The 23,734-nt window shown below is 46.8% G+C and overlaps 1 protein-coding gene and 1 long non-coding RNA gene across 6 annotated transcripts in view; one reads left to right on the top strand and one right to left on the bottom strand.

Annotated features, from left to right (window-relative positions):
- LOC105836853 (protein tiptop) overlaps nt 1-23,734 on the top strand; it is a 158,666-nt gene that overhangs the window by 116,020 nt on the left and 18,912 nt on the right. The window lies entirely within an intron of this gene.
- The window catches only part of LOC114253923, a 41,410-nt gene that overhangs the window by 8,914 nt on the left and 8,762 nt on the right, over nt 1-23,734 (bottom strand). The window lies entirely within an intron of this gene.

The raw sequence follows: 23,734 nt of genomic DNA, 5'->3' as shown, positions 1-23,734 counted from the left end.
TTGCCAAATTAAAATTTTAATTTTTTACATAACATTTAAATTACTTCCTAACATGTTTATCTTGTGTTAAATTGATACAAAAGTTTGAGTGTACATTTGACACATATGCGATATACGTTAAGCTCAACACAAATTTTTCAACTGTTTAGTTTTCGCGCGGCGACTTAATCTTATCTGTCTAACGCGATTTTTCCGATTTTATAAGTATAAATAACACGATTTTCTCTCGCGTTATTGTGAAGATTCCCGCGCGATTATTATATAGGCCTGGTCTACAATATCTGGAGTAAGAAGTAAGAGTAAGGTAATTTCTTTCTGCGCTGTGATTGACCGAGCGTTAAGAAAAGCAGGAGTAGGAGTAAGACGAAATGAAAATAATTTATTTCGCTTAGGCCAGCTTTGTTACACTGGATTAACCCTTTTACGCCTAGTCCTACTTCTTACTCCATGCTTACTCCAGCTATCGTAGACCAGGCCTTACTGTATGCGCAAAATTCGTGCGCGAGGGAGAACTCGAGAGCCATGTGCGGTGCGATGACGGATGCAATATCGAACGAAATATCCCAATGATTTCATGGGGCGCTCGATAATATCCCGAGCACACTTTTTACTCCTCGCCGAGTAAGTATGTACGATTGTAAGTGCCGACAACTCGTGTGCATACGCATCGACAGAACATTCACTTATCATCGCTTCATCTGACACGATGCAAGCGCTCGAGCGAGCAGAGCATATAGCCAAGCAGAATCGGTTGCCGCCACTCGAAAAGCCAATGCTGCTGCACTCCCTGACGGACTGGCAAGGCCACATTCGTACGTACGTCGCGCGCTGCAAGATTGGGAAATTTATCGAGGACACTTTCATCATCGTCGTTTTCTTCGACACAAGAGAAAGCAAAAGATCCTCGTCGTCGGCGACTTATGCAGAAGAGACGTCGGATCGCGCCGCGTGAAATACATTCCCGCGCGAGGTAGACCGTCGATAAAGGACGATTTTAAGAGGAGGATAGGCTGGTCCACCACGTGTGCATTATTGATAATCTCGCATTTGCGTCTATCGCGATTACACCTTTTCATCTCGTTCGCGAGATTTTATGTAACGTCGAATGCAATTACTCGGCCTCCGCGGGGTTGATGACGCGGCGTTGGCTTTCAGAGAGAAGGACTTCCAACGAAACCCGTGAGTTTTAATCTCTCCGAGGCGTCCGCGGGAAACCGATTGCTTATTTTAATCGTTCTCTTAAACGGCAGGGTTCTGGAAACATTTTTGATACGCCGCCGCGCGCGCGAGGAACGTGTAATCTCTCTCTCGCTGCGTGCGTCGTACCGGGGCCAGGAAGTGTGCGCACACGTCTGCGTTCTATATAGATAAAAACGAAGAAGAGAAAGAGAGAGAGAGAGAGAGAGAGAGAGAGAGAGAGAGAGGATTTCCTCGTGGTGGACTCGGGAGAGAACGGCGGGATGCTTGTCGAGCGCGGCTGGTTGCGCGCATCACGGTAGTGGACGCGTATATCAGCATCGCGTCTTCAACGTCACGACGTTCCAACTCGGCCTTGTCAGTCCATCCGCCGCATCCGACGGCTGCTCCTTGAGTGGCAGCGATTCATTCCGCTCTCTTATACCGCTCGCTCCGCTCTTCGCGCGACGTGACAGGCGATGTGAACGCGCGCGCGCGCGCGCGCGCCGGGAGAGGAGGAGATGCACGTGCAATATGTGTGTGACTAGTTATATCTCTCTGCGTGCGTCACACGTGAAACGGCACGGCCGGTCGACGTCGTCGATGAATTTCGGGGTGACAGCACGCAACTTCGCGCGTTCCTCGGCTCTAAATTAGCGCGCGATGGCGGATACGTTGCATCGATTTACATTCCTCGGCCCACGTCCAGACCGCGTCACTTCGGCGCTGCACCACGGCGATGAAACAATGCCTCCTTGAGTGGCGTTGATGCATTCTGCCGTTCTGCGCCCCCCTGGCAGACTAAACAAGTCAAAGTGTATCTTCCTATGTATCTTTCCTCGATCAGGCTAATAGGTGTTGCTTAATCGTTTGTCGCTGAAATAGTACGGCACAATAAATGTTTAAAACGATTTATATTCATGGCTCACATCCAATCAGGTTGTGCTTTTTTATCTCCCGTGGTTTTATAATTTTTATGAAAAGATTTAATTGTGGAATATTTTGCATTCATTGTATATATACGTATCTACATATTTGTCATTATTATACAGATTAAATTGATGTTTTTATAAAATCTGTCAAGTTTTTTAAATCATATCACCATCAATTTTGTTTCAATTGATATTAATGCAAGATTGATAAGTAATAATAGCAAAAATAATCATTAATATCAATCAAAATATGTCAATTGTAAAAATAAATGCAAGCCAGTTTTATTTTATTTTGATTTTACATTATCCTTATTTTTATATTATTGTTGATTATTATTGATTATTTGTTTTTTCGATAAATTGTTTAAAAAATAAGTTAATGGTTTCTTGTATTTTTAATTCATACTTTCAAAAAAGATTTAAAAGATCTAGGTATAATTTAAGCGACTACTTATCTAAATCGTGTCTTTTGCAGCATGTTACGAAAAGATTTATAAAAATAATTAATTTATATTAGTTCAATATTGTAATAATAGATACGTGAAACATCAAGTTTAAATTTCCAACATTTATTTGCGTACAAATCAATGTCAATCAAGAAATATAACATTTACTACTGCATTTTAGAATAAATAAATTTCTATAAATAAGATTTCTTTGTTTCTGCTCAAGAAATGAAGATCGATCTTCAAAATTAGCATTTAATAAAAAATCCTTAAGTGTGGTACGTATTTGCAGTAACTCCTTTATAATATTGTTCTTCATGTAAATGGTTAATTTTTGTTATTAGTGAATGAACTGTGTGTTAACTGTAGAGAGATAAACAAGTAACATTTATTACTGCGTTCCAACGAGAGTTGGTTTCTACAAATGAGATCTCTTTGTTTTTGCTAAAGAGATGAACGATCGATCTTCAAAGTTAGCAATGTGTACAAGCACATATTTTCTACATTTCGTGTCTTAGTGGCTTCGGATCAGAGATCATCCAATGAAAGATCTATCTATTTGCCTCCCGACCCGTCTTGCGTGTCCCGCACACATTGCCCATGCACCATACCCTTTTGCCGCTAGCTTAATTATAATACCGTGATATTTATTGCCAGACGTATCGTTTATTTCTGTCGACGGTCGTAGGAGGACCGGGTGAACATGGCGATCGCGTGAAAGCGATGGCACGAGCTTCGTGGATCAGCCAATGAGCGTATCCTTGCATTCACGATCGCGCACGTGTATCTATTTCTAAAAGGTCGTCACTTTGTGTCGATATACTACTGACGTATCCGTCAATAGCTCTGATCAGTTTGAAATTCTCAAAAATTTCCAGGCTTTCTTTTGTTATTGATTCCAGCGCGCAATATAGGAATTTCGTAGACGTGAGAGTTCTGGTCAGTAACAATAGTATAATCTTGTAAAAAAAAATCGTTGAAGACGCTACAAGAAATTTTTTTAGATCTCAAACTTTTCTTAAAAGTTCTTATGTTTAGGTGCGATAAAAATAAAATTTGATTTAAAAGAAAAGATACAACTTTCTCTACAGTGCAACGTTCATAATTTTTGAACGTATGCCCACGCGTTATTCATGAGTAATCGTATTTCCATTTATATATTTGCATTATCTACAAGTTTAATTCATGCTCACGCAATCGTCGTGACACAAGTCAATTTTATAAAACGTGTTTTAAGGAAATAGCTGCAAAATAAATATTGCCGATGAATGATCTTTTCGAAGGAGAGGTTCTCTTTTTGAGAATCGTGGCAGGCAGTTAAGCGCGACGTTAATTAGGATAAAAACAGAATTATGTTCTTCGATGATGGGTTTATACGATACACACGTGGTAAGTTCCTTCAGACCGAGGATCTTAAATTGTATATGGTTGGTTCATTACATTAGCAATGTGATTTCCGTGTGTACATGTGCGTTTATTACATGCGCTTTATTACGTATCTCTACGTGTTTATTACACGCGGTATATCGTTCTATGATGCACTCTACGGAACACGTCTTCCTAAAGTTTAACAAATTTTTCCGCTTATTTCGCATCAAATTAGAACCTTGTTACCTCGATACATGAGATATCATTACCTCTCTGTAAGCCGTACATTTATTTATCTTTATATTAATTTCACTCATAATATATAGTTTGGATTTTCTTGCTCAGCGAATTCGATATTCTTGCAAAATTAATTAACTCTTCAAATCAATTAACAATTTTACAAATATCAATACCTTTAGGACAAGTTCAAGTTGAATGATTAACGACGCCGTGATCAATAAACATTCCCGTCTGTGTTTATGCATTATTCTATATAATTTACACCTTGTCAATTCTTGTCCAGCGAACGTGATCGACAACTCTCGATGGCGTCCGGCGACGCTCGTTCTTGAAGAAACCCGACGATCGCTCTTATAAACTCGTTACCGAGGATCGCTATATTGTCTTGAAGGAGAGGATATTTAGAGAAGGCGATTGGCGACGAGTCGTCGAGAGAGGCGCGGAGACGACTTGAGGCGGTTGAGCGATGCCGGGTCGTTCCGGCGGGCGCCCGGGTTAATAACGGACCACACTCTTCTCTTCAGAAGAGAAGAGGGAGAAAAATTCATCGGTGTTTCAGGGCCGTTTACGGCGAGGGTTCTCCACGCGGGACTGGACGCGGGAGAAAGCGAAAGATAGTTTCGGCGTTTTACCAATTTTGGCATTAAAGGGACTAGGCGCGTTTCATACATTGTGCAAGTGCGAGAAAATGGACGATTGTTCTTTTTTTTTTTTTTATGAAACTATTCAACTGTGATTCCCCCGCGCGAAGATTGCAAAATCTGCATGTACCTTCGTTACCTTTCGTACGAATTCATCCGTGAGGGAGTCATATTGAGGAAGACGGCGCGATCGCAATGCCCGGCATGCGACCACGATGCACTCGCGTGTCCTGGCTGAATTTATGCGAGGCCTCGTGATAAGGACGGCTCGGATAATACGGTCCTCCTCCGTCTGCCAGCGGGCGTCCCACCCTCATTTTTAATTCCCCACGGGACAGCCGATTTCGTTAGATCTTATCGCCGCCCCGGTGATTCCAGGTGAGCCCACTGAAAAGAAGCTCACAATGGGATTCCCCGCGCTTGCCGCCGAAAGTGCGCAGGTGGTAACCTCGCGCCGGAGGACTCACGGCATTTGTCCTTGTAAGGCGGCGAGAGTTATCGAATCCACGCTAATGTCGGGAGGTGACGCGAGCCTCTGCACCGCCGCTCTTTCTCCCTCTGCTTTTTTTTTTCTTCCCCTCCAAGTCATAAACCATCGCTTTCAAACCTCGACAGCGTGCGGCGCGGGTCATCGTACTCGACCCTGATTCTATAAATAATAAGCTTATCAAGCTGCAAAGCTTCGCGTTAATATTACAAATGAGAGACTTACGTCGTAGACGTCAGACTAACATCATGTCCGCGTGGAGATGGAAAGGAGGGCCTCAACGTCTATCATTATTATAGAGTTAAGCGCATAATGGTTTACGGTGTTTTATATTAATACTGCGGGGAGAGGATCGAATGTAGGTAACCGAACTCGCTGTTGCCCGCCGCTGCGATCGAGTTCCCCAAAGAATTACTATCTCTCGCGTCAGTCGTGAATCATCTCGCGAAACGTAACGCGAACGTAATTGCACTTGCCACGCGACGCACAGTTCTTTCATTCTAGTTGTAATTAGGAAAATTGCGACAGTATCACCCTGGCCCGTACGCCGCGACGCGACTCTTCCTTGGCGAGCGTTATGCGCCCGGTATGAATTATTTCGAATATATGCGACACGTCTGGCTGCGCACGTCTGTCGCGATCAATCGGCAAATCGAGTGAGAAAGAAACAGCGGATCGAAGAGGAGACGCTCTCTCGCGCGCCTTCGCTCCTTTACGTGTCGCGTCGCGGTCGCGTCGCAATTAACATCGTCCTCGTCGCGACGACCTCGATCCGTCCCGTTGCACCTGGCTTTCGTCTCGCGCCGAAGCAGCAGACGACGAGCGTGTGACGAGACTGGAATTAATATTCGGAAACGGCCACTCGCCGGGCGGCGGGGTCGCGTAGCCTCCCTGTCTCTCGTTACCGCATCGCGGTATAATTCTTGACTCGAGTTATCTTATTTCCTGCCGGTGCGTCGCTTCCTCTCTCTCCCCTACCCTCTCGTAACTTACACGTGGCACGCTGCGGAAAACGGAGAACCGAGCCAAGGTGGCCTGACGCGCCAACGTGCAAAATCGTCTCGCGGCGAGGTCGCCGTTCGTCAGCGGCGTCGCTGTTTTATTTGGCTAAATTTTGCTAACGTACTAACGAGCGCTGCACGACGGAGATCTATCGGATTTTCCACTGTGCACGTCACATCCACGTCTTTCTCTCATAGCGCGCGGCCGCTCGTGTTTTTAGCAAGCGCAAGCGTGGCGGATCCTCCCATCGCGGGCAAATCCCGATCTCGCTCGTCAGAGACGCGACAGCGTCGGAGCGAAAGGTTTCTTCCAGGATTGCGATCCAGGTCTCCGATTTCGTTCTTTCCTCTCTGCCGCCTCTTTGCCTCCTCTTCCCGGCCGCGTATTCTTTTTCAATTTCTGAAAAGGAGGGAAAAAAAGGCGATACGTACGTACATACGTACGGTACGGTCGGGGAAGAACAATAAATGTTACGGGTCGTGCGTTGCGGAACCAGCGCCGGCGATAAATCACGTTAGCCGCGTGCTTAAATCAACGTCTAAATTCTCTTTTAAGTCACACGCGGTACGTTTTATAAAAGAGCATTATTGATCGCCTCCTCTTTGTAACTCATGTACACGTCGCCCTGAGATACGTGCGTTACGTACTTTCTCCATTTCTTATCTCCTCTTTATCAGTGCATCTGCCTCTCATTACTATTCCACGAGCATTCATTATTATCCCGTCGCTCCTATTTACATTTCGTGTATATACGCACTCTATCTCGCTCCCGCGGATCACGTGCCGCAAAGTCAGTTACTTAATCCGCGTTTAATCTTCTCGGTTTAGAGCGGCGCGGCACAAAGAGCTTTAAAATTGGCGCCGTCTCTTGGCGGAAAGCGATTCTTACAAAATTTCCACTTCTTACTCGATACGAGGATTACGATGTTGATTCCTGAAGATTATTACGACGTTACGATATATCAGGCAGAGTAGCGAGCAGCAAGTGTAAGTGACGTAAGCTGTAGATGTTAATCTTATTTTCAGGCCAGGTTCGAGTCCGCTTGCGTCAAAGTTGTTAATGGATCGCGTCATAAATATTAAAATTCTTAACTAAGATGCACAATGTTCCGTTTTTATATCCAAAAAAATTTCACATATTTTAAATAGTATGGCATACATTAGGCTAATCGAGATTGAAAAACGTCTTGAATTATTTTGCCAAAATTTGCGTGTTTTTATTGCGCCGCTCGAGGAACCGACCGACGGACACACATCGTCCGTAAAAATGGGCGGCATTTAATACAAGCCGCGGTGTGTCTTGCATTAGCAGGAGGTGCGGAGAGACGAGCGGAGGAGACGAGAAGAAGGAAAAGGAACGGCGGGAAGACGTGAGGGCTGAGGGCGAAGTGGACCGTTCGTCCTGTCCATCACGTTGCCAGCGTCAGATTATCGTTCTGACACTTTCCGAGTTACTCGCGCCGCGCCCGTCTCCCGACTATTCCCTGGTAGAATCGCTGCCGCTTCTTCTACCTCGTCATCTTCTCTCTGTCCACCGCGAGAGACGGACTTTCAACCAACGTCCGACCACTTGAACAAAACTCGGAAGCGGGGGAAGAAGGAGAGAGAAAGAAAGAGAAAGAGAGAGAGAGAGAGAGAAGGTGGTGGAGGAAGGAAGAGGAGGAGAGCGGTAGGGGCACGTTTGAAGTCCGGTCTACCCGTTTGACCGGTGTCGATCAAATTTCCGAGGGCGAGATCATTCAAGGCCGCCGTCGACAAGAGATCGAGACAAAGCCCCCTCTTCATGGCTCACCATCTCTGAACGCGCGGCCCTTTTTTTTTTTTTTTTTAATTTCTTTTCCTTCTTGTCTCGTCCGCCCGTCCCCGCGTCTCATCCGTCTCAGGAGCGCCCGCGCTAATTCCAAAGTCGAGCCGAAAGGGAATCCGCTCGAAGGGCGCGACGCAAACCGGGAGCTCGCGGATCACGGCGCGCTTCGTGTTGCCGGGGAAGAAGCGAAGGGGAGACGCGCGGAAGGGGGCACACCTTGTGTGCACGGCTTGTCCGATACGCGATATCCGATCCGTCCGGCACGAATGCGCGCATTGTCATAATTATATATAACGAAAGAAATATCGGATATACATTCATCGGGCGTGCTGATAAATTTTTAATTGAAAATCGTACGCACGGCCAGGAATTTAAAACGAAATCTATTTTCACGTATGCGCTCCCGCTCGCGCGCGCGTCTGCCTTTTGGCGTGCTGCTGCCGCCGCTACTGCTGCTGCAGTAAAAGCACGGGAAAGAGGAGAAATTTAATTCTGTCGGTTTATCGGTTGTCGATACATTTTTCGAGACGCATTAAAAGGCACTAGCTGCACAAGCCCGACGAATTATTCGCGATGAGCAACCGTCTCATCGTTGCGAGAGAGAGGTCGGATACGCGGCAGCACGCGTGTGACCCCAGCCACGCGCGTCATTCAATTAATAATTCAATCATCGTTCTCGATTGGATTACCTTTTGGGTGGAAAAAATAAAAAAAGAGAGGGGCGAAGGGGGAAGGGGACCGGCAGAGTGTGACGCCCGGAGCGAAACGCAGTGAGAGGCTGTCATTACGCGCAATGGCCCATGCATTTATCAAATTATTTCGGTTTTGTATCGACCTATCGATCGGGGGGAAAAAAATTTATCGACGATGAAATTCCGGGATTTGCACGACGCATCGGTAATACGGAGTCTGTATGTCGTCCATCAAAGCCTTTGAATCATTCAACAGAAAGATCGTGTAGTATTGTTGCATGGATGATCCGTTCAGTTGGGAAATCCGCCAGGGAAAAAAATTTCATACAGTTGCAATTAACGAAACGCTCGCCAGCGAATTTATGTATTACTGAGATGATTTCTCCTCTTTTCACGTATTTGCGATCATTGGGGGGACGGGAGAGGGTAGTTTTTTTCGAAACGTAACTGTACGTACGGTCTCCATTCCGCGAGTTAATTCGAATCTGACCAGTTTCCTTTTTTTTTTTGTTTCAGGTAAGAAAACTTTTTGCGCTTTTTGCGATAGCCACTTGTAAGACGCGGCTCGTACGGAATCGTGAGTAGCACACCAAAAGAATCGCAGACACTGTCCGTCGCTACTAATTATTGACCACTAACCGATGCAGGGGCGTGCTCGTTACGCGCTTATTATTAGGTAACGCGAAAGTGTTACGCAAACCAGAAGCATCCGTCCCGCGTATTAAAATGCAAACACTACGTTCAGTATGGACGGTTTAATGCCCCGTTCGGTTTGAGCGCGTTGGCCAGGTAATTAAATTGAATGAAATTACGAACGATTAATGGCCCGGACACGCTGCCGTGATTCATGCGCGAAATCACGAAGTCCCTAACAAAAAGTATTCCGAGCGATGTCATTTGATTCTCCAACGATTACGCAATTGCTCATAATAAAATGAAAAATCTCATCGTGCTTCATCGTATCTTATATACACTCACACTCGCAAGATTTTTTGAATAGGCTATATCTCTTAACACAATTATCTAAAATTATTTTTCTATCTCGTATTCTATATGTATTACTTCGTATATCTATTACTACTAGAATTTGAAAATTTTTTTTATATTCTTTATGTATTATTTCACGTTCTAATCTGCGATACTGACAAATATTAATATAAATATGTATAACACATACACAATATTAATATGATATTATGTAAAGTAGGAATCCATGTAATAAGCAAAAGCTTTCCGATCTGTGTGATTCGTGAGCATTTAGTACGTAGATGGAAAACACGCAAGGCTGCATTATATTTTTGTAATATATATATCGCAAAATTATAATTACATTGCACGAGGCACGAGGCGTTTCGCTCCTACCCGAGGTGCACCATTATCGCGAAATACTGCAGATGCATCTACATACACGGTTGCATTCCTGGACATTAGCATTGCCACGTAGCGTGCACGTACACGTGACGTAGCCGTAGTGTGTAGGTTAATGCTGGTACTCGTGAGAGTGGTGCGACATCCCCCTGATGAAGTTGAGCCGCGACGTGTAATAAGGGTCGCGAAAGGCGAGGTGGGGGCGGACGAGCCGACGGACGGACGCTGGTAAAAGGTGGGGCTGGATGAAGTCAGGGACGGATCGGTCCTTGCGGCTGCTTCCGGAAAAATGTGCATTTCCCCGAGATATGTGTCTCATGTCATTCTTCTGTCTCTACTTCAAATCCATTTCGAAAATCCGAATCGTAAATAACTTTGACACACCGTCTCTTCTCAGATGCGTATCTAGAAAGTTAATAAACGACGTTTATTGAACGTAATGAGATAAATAGGAATAACTCTCTACTTCCTATCCTTATTATCTCGCAGCAGTTGAGGAACGCATATCGGATCTTCGAATTCGCAAACATGCGAGATGCACCTGAGCCCGAGGAAGACCCTACGTCCCTGAATGAGGTTGACACGCGGGGTGGACCTGTCGAGGAGGAGGGTTGAGGCTGGAAGCGGACGTGACACGGCCGTCTTGTGACCCATACCCTACCACCGACACCACTCCTTCCCCGTCGCCTCCTGACCCCTTCTCGCTGACGTCCACCCCCGGTCCACATGCCACGACGGCGACCGACCGCCGCTAGAGTCCAGCTCTATTGTTGTTATTATTAAAGGGGGTTGTCGGGGGCGGGAGGGAGCTGCCGGTCGGGTGAGAGGGACGATGACGGAAAGGAAGGCGGCGTCTGCAGGTGACAGATGAAACAGCCGACCTCTCACTCGCTCCCATTTCAGATCTCGGTCGTTCTCTCTTCGCCTCCGTCGAATATACTCGCGCGCGCGCGCGTGCACATACATTCGCACGCCGGCATACACACATACACATACACACGCCCGCGTGCACGCAACCGAGGACGGGGCTTTCTCTCTTTCGTTACTGCAAACTCACGTTCACCCTTCACGTACCACACCCCTTGCCATGTCGAACCTTGGGATCGTCGTCGTCCAGCTTTCTTCAAACTGTCGGACTGAAGCGTTTCGACACTGTCTTCGACGGATGCTTTAATCGATCCTTTAAGCAATCACTTTGAACTCTTTCTCCCTTTCTCTCTCTTTCTCTCTCTCTCTCTCTCTCCCTCTTTCTCCCTCTTTCTACCTCGCCTCTCGTCTGCTTTTTCCTCCTCTCTTTCCATTCGCTCTTGTTCTTTTCTCCTCGCCGGGACAATGCGCCACTTTTGTTGTGCCTTTAGACTTGCCTCGGAAAATTCTTTCTTCACTTTTGCAGCGAGGAACTATAAACACTTATCTGGACCGTGCTTTTAATAAGAACGATTGAAACGTAATACGCGTTGTCATATTAATTTTGTATGAACTCGTTTTCGATATAATTAGAAAATATATACCGAATCCATTTATAACCGAAATGTAGGATACGATATTTGTAATAAATAAGCGCGCTATCCCGATTAGATCTTACAAATAAGAGCGTGTTATGGAATCTCATTATCAATCCGCCAGCGAGGGCAATTCGATAGCGCACGTCTTACATACAACAAGCCTTTCATCGACAAGCGTGATCTTAGGATAAACCGTGCCAAGCTCGCTTTCAAACCCCGGCACCGTTCATCCATTTGAGGTTTACGTCTATATTACGTACCTCGATTGTGCGTTACGGAGATTAGCGCGAACTCTGCCGCGTTACATATAGGATATTCAGTATCTGCTCCCGTCTGCGAATGTACGTCCTTCGTTACGGATGACTGGCAGAGAAGTGATTCTGACGTCCATTGAGACGCCAGTCGGGAATCACGTGCGCGTATTGGCTCGACATCCTCGCAACCGCCGAGAGCTGAAGTTAGTTCGCGTTTTGTCCGCATTTATGTGATCGAGGCAGTCAGTCGCGCGTCAATTTGCCGCCACCGAGTTCTCCGCGCTTTCCTCTTTCACATCTCTCCTCTCTCCTCTATCCCTCTCTCTCTCTCTCTCTCTCACACACACACATTCTTTCTGTCTTCCTCGATCCCATTGGCGTTCTGTTCGCGCCGTTGTCGTCGTCGGTGTCCGTTGTTCGGTCGAATCCGGAGAAACACGAAGAACCGGAGAGAAGACAGGACAAGATAGGGAGACTTCGCACTCCAGCGAGATTAGTTTTATCGCGGTTCGCGCCCTTCCCTTCCCTTCCCTTTCCTTCCCTCGGACGATCCGCTGAAGTGGACACTCCGGAAAACGCGAGGAATGCATGTCTCCCGTCTGCCCGGTGAAGGAGGGACAGCGTAGTTACATACGTACGTCCTCCAGGCCGAATTCCCTCCTCTGACTTTTCCCCGCTTTACTCTCGAATAACTCGGCGTCACCACCGGCATCGCCACCCTCGTAATCACACCGGTCGCGCTTCAACGTCTCTCGCCTTCTCCTTCTCCCTTCTGCTCAACGTCGTACGAGCCGAGTCTCCCGGGAGATCCACCGGAAACAAAACCAATAAACCGCCGCAGAACGATATTCTGAAGTCCCGTGGAAGGACTGACTCCTTTCCGAAGTCCAATGGCTCGTGTCATGGTTCCCTCCCGCCGCGTTGACACCTCGCCGTCCTTCCCACTCCAGGATCTTGCTCCCGCGCGGAGTTCAAGACAAAATCCTCCTGCCCGAGTGGATGGTTCCACTCGCTGAATATGCAATGAAGCTTACGGGTGCGGTTTCATTCGTTCGTCTGTCCGTCAGCTTGCCCGCGTGATGCACCTACTCTCTTTCTAGGAACGTTTTCAGGAAGCAACAGATACTCTCATTCATCGATCCTTTCGGAAAACATTATGTTTTCTTCTGAAACCTGCGTCAAACTCTCATATGAATTTCATCATGGTCTTGTGCATTTGTCTTTACACACTTTTACACACTTTTACATAATTGTTACATTATCGAATAATGTTTGCTTTTGTTACTGTATTATAAAAGAATTTCTAATTAGACGTTTAACAAGGAAGAAAAAAATTTTAATAAATCTCTTTCTTGTAATACTCATGAAAACTTTCTCGCTGCTTAACATTTTTTAGAAATTAATTTTTATTTAAATTTAATTATTTAATAAGCGAGAGTAGCTCTGGTTATAAATCTAATATCACCATTACGATTATCAATTATAAACTACGTGTTGACATTACAAATAGTATATAACGATCTTAATACATTTCGTTCTAACGACTTCGTTTTGGCGGACTGTAGCTTCGGCTGTTAATCAGTCTCTACAATGCGGCTTGATGCGGCGGTTCCCGAGCGACCGAGTGCGCACAATGGTTCTTTGGAAGCAATCTAGGTTGGGTCTTGCAAAGCCATCAGCCGATTTTCGAGGGTCCGTCCATGTCCACCCGTCCGTCCGAGGAGACGTCGGTGGACGCCCAGGCGTCGTCGCCGCTCACGGCATTGATCTGTCGGACGGCAGTCTTGATATCGACGGTGGGGAGGGTCCGGAAAGGCGGCTAGGAGGGTGCCTACTCCTACAGACCGCCACCTCCCCCCCCCCCCCCCGTTCCCCTTCGGACGACGCAAGTGTAGGTGTATTGTGTGCACTACGGCTCTCACTTCCATACCTATCAAGCTCTCGATCCGCGAGAGGGGGCAGGACGTCTGGAGTGGTTGAAGTAGGGGTGGGTGGTGAAGGTGAGCATTGAAAAGGACAGGTCGGGAGGAGAGGGTGGAGGACGTTCGTGTCCAGTCGTCATGCCGAGAGACAGCTCGTCACCCCGCGTCCGAGAGACTGATTACATCTCCTCCCGCTCTTGCCCTTCTCTCTTCTTCTTCTTCTTCCTCTCTACCCTTCCCTCCTCCTCCATCGGAACACTCGTCTTTCCATTCGCCGTCTCCGTTCTGTGCCGATGCTCCCACAGCGCGAGAGAAGAGACGTTAATCGAAGCAAATTGAACACACCGCGGTTTTGAACGCTCAATTAAGTTCCCCCTTGACGTTTCCACCCTTTTGCGAGGTGAACTACACGCGCACCCTGCATTTCAATGTAGTTCATTGTAGCGTGCATAGACATGTAAACGTACCGTGTAAAATTTTGAAATTTTGTGAGCGTCCGAAATAAACGGATTTCTGTGATAGGCTGCTTTAATTTTTCTCGATAGATAGTTTTTTTTTTCGAGACTCATGAAATTAAACATCCTTCCCGGAAAAAAAAGTAACGACCGATAAACCGGCTGTTAATGACAGCCTTGGGTTTATGGTTTCCGACGAAATTCTACGAGCCCGACGAGAGATCGTCATTATCCAACAAATTGTAAATGGGGCCACTTGTTTTTGCAAAACTTGTGTACGCAAACACCGCGGTTGAATTAAGTTTCGAATTTTGCTTCATTATCTATAATTATGAATAACCGCAATTCAGAACGTTGTCCGAACGAACGAAGGAGTTTATTACGAGTCCTGTAAAGATCAACGAACGAAATCTACGAACGCGTCGATTATCAATTGCGAGAAAAATACTGACATTGTTACAATTGCCCGTGCTTTTTCGTTATTATTCTTCAAAGACGTTATTTACGTCAAAAAGGTTTTCAGAAATAAGAACAAAAGGAATGAGATGGAAGGAACGAGCAGAAGACAACTCGTTGCGTACACGAACGAAGGGACCGCTTGAAGAAGAGGGGTTCTGAAGTTTGGGTTAGGTTAGTCGGCTGACCCGGTTGACAATCGATTGACGGCTGTCGCCAAGACCTCCACCCTTGCCTCTTTCTGTTTCGACGACCCCTTCCGACCGTGTTGAACCCATCACCCTCCTTCGCGCAGAACCTGTCTACTGCGACAGGTTGAATAAGTTCCGCTAATTATCCTCCTTGGGAACAGGAAATCGAGCCGTCCGACAATTAGCCACGTTCCATATTTCATACCACTAATTTCTAATTTATTTTTATTTTTACTCGTTCCACCCTATTGACTCGATGGCCACGTGGGCTGGAGAGCGCGTACTGACATATGGTAAGCAGATGATGTCCAACTGATGTTGACGATTATTAATATGTCCATCACTCATAAACGTTAGGACAGTAACGGCGTCGCGAAAGAGAGTGTCTTTCACGAAACAACATGCATCCGGTTGTCGCAACGGAATCTTCTCATCGTGGTTCTCATCGCGGTTCTGAAATCATGGATTGTAGTTCCGTTAATATTCAAAGGAAAGATTTTTTTTTCTCTTTCTGTTGTGGCGAGTACGAATACAATCCATTTCCCTCGTTTTGTCTGTGATTCTGAATTTAATTAAGGAGTTGCCAATGGTCGCCGATAAATTGTCGAAGTGCGAGCGGCTTGATGACGAGGGTGGCGAAGATGGGAAGACAGTCTCGAAGTAGCGCCGCGAGGTGTAAAGCAAGACCGCGGCGCGGGGTGAGTGCGTTGAACGAGAAAATGTACAACGAACGACCGTTCCCTCGTAGTAGTGAAGCGAGGCGGATGCATAATACGAAAAGCCGGCACGAATACAAGCCTGCACTCGCGGATACACACATGCAACTTCCACCGTGGGCCTCTCGTCCTCGGGAAGGTTTGCGGAGGTGGTGGGGTGAGTGTGTAGCGGGCTGCGCTGGATATTATTTGCCGAGGACAGTGACAAACGCCCGTCAACGTCACTTCCACTCGCACCCTCAGCTTCCCACCACTACCATCGCCCGCCGCCGCTGCCGCTCCGTCGCCCGCGTACCCTCCTTCGTTACTGCTGCCTACCTCCTCCTCCTCCTCCTCCTTCACTCCCACCTCCGTCGTTCCTCTCAGGAGCCAGAAACGTGACGAGCATATCTAGCTCTGGACCAACTCGTCATCTCTGCCAGCCATCAGAAGGCGCCTCTGGTGACTGCGATGGCACCACTACTACGGCAGCAACGACACTATCACCAACACTTCTATCGAAGCTGACTCTCGCGTTCGCGCTACGTGTATGTGAAATCGAAGAAGGTGAGAGGCGATGTGGAGAGGCGCGGGTAGAAGGTCGGTGTGGTAGGAGGAGGAGAAGGAGGAGGAGAAGAAGGAAGAGAAGGAGGAGGAGGAGGAGGAGGAGGCTTGACGTATCGCGGCCTCACGTCATCCCGTCTTACTCGACGCTGTCCGTCAGAACTTCTGCTGCACGGAGAATATACGAGCGCTTCTTCACGATTTTGCCCCCCGTGAAAAATCGTTATTGCTCGAGTCCTCCAAGATGACGACCCTCCCGGAGCGGTTCCTGCGCTCGAATTTTCGGACAATCTTCTTCTACTTATCGCTTTATCAAACGATCTGCGTCAACCTGTTCTCAACCATCTATCTGATTGCTCCTTCGCTCTTTCTCGTTGTGACAGCATATGAACAACTTTGCTTTTTTGAAAGATAAATTTTATTAGGTCATTGACATTCATTATATAAAAATGGTTATTCTTTGATTTTCTGTCCATCTGTAAGTGTTTATAATTTATTACCACGTATAATTTATTAAAGTTGCAATTACTAATAATTACAGTTAATTATATATTTTTCATAATACGAATTGTCTATTTTCTTTATTCGAATGCCAATCATCAATTTCTTAATGGACAACTCATTGCGACAAATTTTAACACACTTCAATTTGATTGACCTATATGTAATATGACATTTTCTATTGGTTAACTTATATTTTAACATGTCGATTGATTTTTACTTATTGTTATGAATGCATATGTTAAAAAGAGTTGAAATATCAACTTTATGATATTTTTGTAAATAATAAATCTTGGTAAGTGAATAATAAATATATGAATAATCTCAATTCTTATAGACGTTATATTCTTTTGATTTCAATTTTATTAATTATAAAAACTATTGTTATGTATCGTCTATATGTTTATCCAAAGTTATTTGTAAAATTATTACTTATAAAATATTATTGTAATTACATAATTTTGTTAATTTTTGTACATTAAATTTTTCGTATTGCATTCTTGATATATAAATTCAAACCTCTGTGGAATTAGTATCTTATTTTTCATTTATTGATATAGTAAATATAAAGAGCTTCTCTCTCTAAAAGAAAAAAGAACTTTTGTATTTCGATAAGAGTTCTGACGATTAAATAAACTATTGGTATGGGCAAAGATAAATTTTAACATATTTTTGTTTTTTAAATATTTTGTTTTTCCTTACGGTAGAGTAATTCCTTACTCGTGGGATATATCAACAAATGTTAATCGCGTAGAAGAAGTCGCAGGTGTTCGTGTGCGCCTTTAACCACGTTAGACCCGCATCGCTCATTATCTTACCTTCGACACAGGCAAGTAATATCGTATTCCAGTAAACTGGAAGTATAATATAACTAGACGAATGCTCTAGTTGGCCACGCGAAGAGAGTGGGGTTGGTTACGCAGAAGGGTGCACGCTTCGGTACACGAGACACACAGGCCAGGGGGGTGGCGGACGGGGGTCGAAGGGGGGCGCAAAGGGGGGAGGAGGAGGAGGAGGAGGTAGGATCGTACGGAGGGGGAAGGAGTCAGGGGCGTGTAGGTAGTCATTATGTGGAGGGAGGTGACGTCACTGACGGTGACGGATGGCTACACGTCAGGCAAGTATAAACCCCATGGTACCCAATAAATTATTGCAACTATAAATTACTTCTGTGCTCACGATATAATGCTACGGCTACTGCGGCGGACGTTGTGTGCGTAGGACGTCGTACGTGCGGGCGTGTGTATGTGCATGCGTGTGTGCGTACGTTATGTGGATTTGCGTGCTCGGTCCTCTGTGTATGTACGGTCGTGACGATACTCACCGGTAGGGCGAGCAAACAAAGGTGGTACGATGCCAGACTAACTAGGCTCGGTATGGGCATAGGTAACCCCATATACAGGACTTTCTTTCTTTCCCCCCTTGGTGCTCTCTTTCACCGTCCCTCTCTCTCTCTCTCTCTCTCTCTCTCTCTCTATCTCTCTTTTCATCCCTCCCTCCCTCTCCCCCTCGCTTCCCTCGATCCCTTTCGTGCGGTACGCGCGCAAACGGGCTCCTCGATTTACGAACGTTTCTGACCACCATATCCTGCTGCACCGACGTTTTTATTCGCGTTATGGGAATATACGCTAAGCCGACGAAAGCGAGAAGTCCGCGGGATTTACGGGAGCGTTCGCGCGCAAAAAGCTTTTTCCGCGATATCGATGATTCTGGACGGAACGTTTCGTTGCCAAGGAAACAGGCGAAAATAGCGGCGTGATTATTTAAAGATATAGCGACATTCCAAATCATGGCGCGAAATGTGGTCTAAAATGTGGTTATTCAGTAATAGCTCTTTGATTAAGCCGATTGACCTGTTTGCCACGTAATTAACGTCTTTATTTCCAATGAAACAATCGATTTCTTTACTCGAAATTAAATTGTCGGATTAATGTTTTAGTATCAGTTGCTTACCATTATATTTAGGTGACCGAATTATAAGGTTCTTAACGTCTGCAATTCTCAAAATAATGTATTTCAAGTAGATGATAAACTCGGATTTTGCTTTATATGTATATAGCGGTGTACTTTTGGAGTTTAGAGAGTGCATTCCTAGATTCTTCTGGACGGAATCGTTTTTCGCGCGTTTCCAGAAGCGATCGGGGCCCCCGTCGCGATGGAAACCACCGGGGTAACATAATCCCGATACGTAATAAATATCGCCACGTCGGTCTCGTTCGACAGTATTGGTGCGTCTGTCTCTCATCTGGATGCCTTTGGGGGCCAGGAAAAGGGGCAGAGCGGGATTCGGCGGGGTCCGGGGGGTAGATATTATGGGCGAGCGAGTGAGTTATACGCCTTGCCGCATGTGTGTCGCATAAATCTGTTCCTCAGTCCCGGCCCCCTTACGACTACGCTGGAACTGCTCTGGCTTCGAGCGACGGAGGACTGAGTGACTGACTGACTGCCACCTCCTCTCCACCTCCTGGCCATCACCTCCTTTCGCGTATTTCCCTCAACGAACTCTACTCCTCTAACTTTCCCTGACATTTCCAACTGCACATACTGCCGAATGCCTGGTGCACTGAGGGTTGGGGTGCACGCAGTTCGTTTAGTTTAAAATACGTGTTACACGGTGCGCCGGTAACGGTGTTTGGCTAACAGGAAAAATGCGGTAATATGCATCTTTCGTACTCTTCACATTTACCTGTACATTCCCAGCGGAAGAATGTTCACATAATTATTGTAGAAAAGTAGATACTAATAGCGCGCGGATGAAGCGTTCAAAATTGGAAATATACACGGGTTAATATCATAATATAAATATCATATTACTCTATATAAACTTCTGTACAAATCTTACTACAATCTGTACAATTAAATCGTAAATTAGATCGACATCTTATTTCTGCTGAAATCTTATTTCTATTTAGGAAATACAAGTCTGAACTGACACAATTAAATTTGGTGGCTCGTAATGAAAGTGTATAATGCCAACGAGCTGATGACGAGTTTTGTAATAAAACGCCGCGGCATTTTAAACTCCTCGTCGTTTGAACCGTGATTCATCGCACGGGCCATCAGGATGATAGTCGGTAGTGCTTCGTAAATCGCGGTCCGCGGCATATTAGTAGGACTATATTTAGGCGGCTGTCCACCGATGAAGTGGCACCACCCTAAGTCTTCCGCGGCGGCAGGATGGTGACTTATGGACTCCGAGGGACACGCGGGACGCGGTGTAAATAATTCTAGCTCTCGTATGATTGTGGAAAGCAGATCGTGCAGAAAAGCGGAGTGCAGGGTACGCGCGCGACGATGCCAAAAGTTAAAGGGGCGTCGTAACTTTAAAGTATCCAGTTTACGTACGAGTGACATCCGCGCTCTCCGGCCGCGCTACGAAGGCGACGTCGGGTGCTCGACGTTCTCGAGAGGATGACAAAGGTACAATGCGCTCCCTGTACGCAACGATGATATTCCATTCGAACGAGAGTCGTTTGCGCCACGCACTAAGAAGACTAAAAATAATCGCTGTCGTTATTAGAAACGCGCGCGTACAAAATGCCGGCCTGGGTTACGAGATACTAAGTGCGAGTTAAGGCGCGAGTTATTTGCGTTGGGGAATCGAAGCTTGTCGTTGGACGTGAATTAACTGAGGTCGGCCGCGTGAGAGAGAGGAAGATTGAGAGACGCACCTGCCGTCCGCATCACCCATCCGTTATTCGAACGACACGAACGCTTCTCTAATTTCCATTCACACTAATCCGTAACGGAGCTGCAGCGGCGCGAGGAATCTCAGGAAATTTATGTGTATAAAGTATATATAACGAGAATGCGCGTGCGTTAATTAACAATTCGCCTTGATCATCCGGCTTTGATTGTCGGAGGCGATAAGAGCGGCGGCAATCAGACGGTACGGACGGCGGATCCCAAAATCCCAACCGCGCTGACAGCACAACGCCAAGGACTCTCCCTTCCCTCAGATTCGACGCACACAGTCATGAGAAAACGCTGAAACAACATCTGCCTCCGCGCGCTTTCGTTTACGTCGTAATACGAAATCACTCGCCGCGCTTCCGAGCGAGTCCGGCGAGTCCAGGCGAGACGAACGCGAGAGCGACGTTTGCGGGAAGGAGCGAAGCTAAGGAGAACGCGAGAGACGAGAAGACGAACGGGCGCAATGGAGAGAGAGAGCGGGGAGGGGAAGATCGAGAGGCGCACCTGTCCTTCTGTACATCAGCCGTCCGTCATCCGGGCGACAGATCGACTCTGTCGGTGCGCCGCCGCCGCCGCCGCCGCCGCCGTCGTTCTCCACCTTCTCCGGCCGAGCACTCGCGGCGAAGTACCACGTGGCATCGCACTTATTTACGTTGACACAATATTTATTAGGACGGATCGGTGAGTCGGCCGTTCGCTCATTCGCGCGGCTCGCCAGCCTATTTCGGGACCGCCTTCCCTCTTTCTCGCTCGCTCGTTTCGACGATGGCGACGGCGACGACGACGGAGTAGCCGGCTGTTTCTTCACGGCAGACACATCCACTCTTCTTTGGGATTAAGACGCGAACTGGTCACGCGCCTTATTTTCTTCCTGCCCGTTAAGAAGATCGCGCGCCGGATGCGCCGCTCGCTCGCTCGCTCGCTCGCTCGTTCGCCAATTGCATCTCCCGTTGAACGTTCGTCACGGAAGTTTTTATTTCGGGCCGTGATGGCGATCGGACAGGCACATTCGTTGATCTACATACGTCTTACACTTTCCAACTGCGCGATCGCCGCATTTCGATGTCTCTTCGAGCGAAAATAAAGCAATATCCTCCGCGTGAATTTTTGTTGCTCCGCGTACCGCTATCGTTTACTTGCGCAAATAAAAATTTGTATCAGTAATTATCTAAATTAAAAGCAAATGTTTTTAATGCCTTCAAAAGTGATTTACAATCTCGTTAAAATTGTTCTATCTATTGGAATAGATTAATATCGAGGAAGGCCGAACATAATTTAAACGTTTTGCAGTTTCGCCAGCGGCATGTGTCTTCCATATGCGAACTCGCTCGATTTTAACAGTCGGTGATTAAGTTCATACGATGCTAGCGTCGATCTCACGCTTCCTCTTTCTCTCCTTTTGCAAATCGACAAATCGCACAATTTACTTGAGAGTTGACTCTTTGTACTTGCCGCGGTGCTACCCGGAAAGAAGTAGATATTTGTGGTTCGCGCGGTCGCGACGCCACTTCGCGAGAGGATATGACAGGGGCTGTGTAAACGCGGCGATAACCGGACGGATCGACACCAGCTGCTCTATGTTTGTTGCCGGTTCTATAAATAGGCCAGTCGGCCCTTTCTCCTCCTCGCGCTCGCGTTCCGCGCTCGCCGCCCCGCCACCTTCGTCGCTCTTTCTCTTCCTCGCGATGCTTGAAAGATGTTACTTCGCTGACAATTATTGTTGTCACGGCCTCCGCTCCGGCAGTCGGTAACAGGACTGACACTTCGAAAGGCAGCGTGACGGAAAGCACGAGAAAGAGCGGCGGAGGGCGAGAAGGCGCCGAGGGAAGGCACGGCAGAGAGGGAGAGACAGAGAGAAAGAGCGAGAGAGGAAGAGGCAGCGAGGGTGACGAACGAGGGGGGAGGAGAAGAGTGACGGATATCGTGATGAAGGCGTCCTCCTGTCACCTTCCTCCCGCCCCCCCCCCCCGTTCTTCGCGGCACCCTCCCTGCTGCACCGTGCACTTGCACGGCTTCTCTCTTCGGGCCACGTCCGGTTCAAGACGCGCGCCGCCGGAATTGGCCCGCGAAGGGCCACCGGCCGAAAGAAAGAATCGAATCCATGTCAGATCTCGTTTCTCATAGCATCTCTGATCTCTCCCAACAGTTGCGCCGATTTTCTTTATTTGCGAGAATGATTTAATCAAATTGTCGTCTCGTTGTGACGACCAAAAACAAAAAATTTATTTTGTAAACTGATTTTACAGCACGCGACAATCTATCCGTAACTTTTATGCGCCTGTCCTTACGCACGTAAGGCGTAAGCTGACAAAAATTAATCCTCCGAATCATCTCATCCGTGATACCGAAAACCGGGGATATTTCGAGCTTGGAAAAATCAGTTAATTTCCGGTCTCGGTGATGATACATCACCGATAAGCCGCGCGACGCTGCGGGATAAAGAGAGAAATAAGCGCGTCGCGTGATCCTCGCCAGTTTGGGATATTAATCGCGCTCCTCACCGATCCCAACTTTCGCCTAATGCAAAACGCCGTGGGGACGGATGCTACTAACGAAGAGCGAAACGAGTTCGCGGATTTCGCCTTCCTGAGCAGCGGGAGCAGCGACGCATCGATCATCACTGTCGCCTGTTGCGCGATTGGACGGACGGACGGACGGGACGGACGGTCGGTCGGTCTTACCGGACGTGCACACCGTCCATCCATCATTCAGTCGTCGTACCTGCATCAACGGACGCATCTTCGGCGCCTCCGTGTGCGCGCGAGCATTAATACCATTCCACGAAGAACGCGCGAGACGATTAGCCCGATCGGTCTGTTATATTTCGGGCCGCGTCGTAAATTATTTCGCGCGGCCGCATTAAATTTATCGCGACGATGCTCGAGACCAGTTTCGAGACGTACGAGTGCCACTTAACCGGCGACTTTTATTTGCGATCGAAACGCGATTGACGTGAGACCGAGCAGAGACTTTTCGTTCCCTTTAAATCAGCCAGCGCGTTCTGAAATTTCGGGGATTGATTTTACGCTCCGACTTCATTATAAATACATTTTTCACGAATAAGCGCGAGACGATATATTCATCACATTTGATCCGTCGGGTCGAATGGCGTGATATGTCAGGCGTAAAAATACGAGATCATAAAACGTTTAGCTGTACGGACCTCGTCCGCTTTTACCCCGTCTATATTTGAGTGTGACAAAATTTTGGAAACTCGAGGAATATATACTTGGCTGATTTTCATGTTAAGTATTTTCATTAATCGTCTTGTTTTGCAAGCGTTTGTAGCGAGATAATTTGCGTCACCGTTTGTCAGACTCTTCATGTAATGGCAGATCA

This window comes from Monomorium pharaonis, chromosome 4 (assembly GCF_013373865.1).
Source record: "Monomorium pharaonis isolate MP-MQ-018 chromosome 4, ASM1337386v2, whole genome shotgun sequence".
Taxonomy (NCBI): Eukaryota; Metazoa; Arthropoda; class Insecta; order Hymenoptera; family Formicidae; genus Monomorium; species Monomorium pharaonis.
This window is presented reverse-complemented; position numbering and strand designations above follow the sequence as displayed.